The following is a 1,712-nucleotide window of genomic DNA, read 5'->3' on the forward strand; positions in this document are numbered from 1 at the left end:
GACTGAGAAAATTTTTTTAAATTCTTTTACAATGATGATACAATTTCCAATAAATTATGTTTTTGAATTTGTAGAAAATTTAAATGTATAAAAGTATGTAGAATGATGTGAACTATTCAAAGCAAATTATATGTGCGATAGAAAAATGATTGAGGAATTTTTTCAGATTCTTTTACATTGATAATACATTTTATGTATTTGTAGAAAATTTAAATGTATAAAAATCTGTAGAATGATATGAACTATTCAAAGCAAATTATATGTGCGATAGAAAAATGATTGAGGAATTTTTTTTAGATTTAAATGTATAAAAATCTGTAGAATGATGCGAAGTATAAGCAAATTACATATTATATTTAAAGAATAAAATATATCTTTTTTTAATTCTATTTCTATTTCTAATAATTGTGTTTATAAAAATCTAAATTCACATAAATATCCAGAACATTTATAATCATATAACATCCTAAAAAAAAACATTAGCTCTAACTTTATTAAATTTTCACAAAAAAAAATAAAGAATTATGGACAATCAATAAACACCTATACATTGTTTATACAATTTTATAAACATTTTTATCCAATGTCCAATAATATCAAGAATATGCATATTCTTTCTGATCTCTTCCTTTAGATTCTTATCAATTTCTATACTTTTCCAGTGCAAAACATGGCAAAACGAAAATTTTAGCCTTCTCATCAGTAACTACCAAATATGTAGCTATAGTAACACGATGGCTCAGGTGAATCATAGTTGGAGCCGTAAGTTGCGTGTGCCACCCTCCACACAACCCCTCCACGTGGGCCTTATGCGTAAAGACACGCATCCCCCGGTAATTATTGTGGCGACGCATGCCTCGTCATGCCAGGTATGCGATCAATCCTGATAAACATCGAATTCTCGAAAATAAACCCCAATAAACCTGAAAAAAGCAAAAATAATTTTTATTCGATACATATAAAAATTGTCATATACCTATATATCTATATATACTATATATACCTATGAATTTGGCACGTGATTAAAATGATTTCTAAAGAGAGGTTAGAATAATTATAAATAGCATATGTATAATATTTCTTTATATATGCATACCTATGAATTCAGCACGTGATTAAAATGATTTCCAAAGAGAGGTTAGAATAATTGTAGCATATGTATAATATTTCTTTATACATATATATACATCTATGAATTCGACACGTGATTAAAATGATTTCCAAAGAGAGGTTAGAATAATTGTAGCATATGTATAATATTTCTTTATACATATATATACATCTATGAATTCGACACGTGATTAAAATGATTTCCAAAGAGAGGTTAGAATAATTGTAGCATATGTATAATATTTCTTTATACATATATATACCTCTATGAATTCGACACGTGATTAAAATGTTTGCCAAAGAGAGATTAGAATAATTGTAGCATATGTATAATATTTCTTTATACATATATATACCTCTATGAATTCGACACGTGATTAAAATGATTTCCAAAGAGAGGTTAGAATAATTGTAGCATATGTATAATATTTCTTTATACATATATATACCTATGAATTCGACACGTGATTAAAATGATTTCCAAAGAGAGATTAGAATAATTGTAGCGTATGTGTAATCGTTTCTTCTTGCTTTCTTCATGTATACGAAGTTGTATAAATGAATATTTCTTTACCTGTTGGAATGCAGATATAAAATATCTA

At 26.6% G+C, this 1,712-nt stretch overlaps 1 long non-coding RNA gene across 1 annotated transcript; it reads right to left on the minus strand.

The window, feature by feature from the left end:
* Window positions 1-396: 396 nt before the first annotated feature.
* LOC116185779 lies at window positions 397-1,712 on the minus strand. The gene is made up of 2 exons (XR_004150688.1): window positions 1,560-1,712; window positions 397-923 (listed from the first exon to the last, which is right to left on the minus strand). It is a non-coding gene; the product is annotated as an uncharacterized LOC116185779 (long non-coding RNA).

This window comes from Apis dorsata, unplaced genomic scaffold (assembly GCF_000469605.1).
Source record: "Apis dorsata unplaced genomic scaffold, Apis dorsata 1.3 scaffold_279, whole genome shotgun sequence".
Lineage (NCBI taxonomy): Eukaryota > Metazoa > Arthropoda > Insecta > Hymenoptera > Apidae > Apis > Apis dorsata.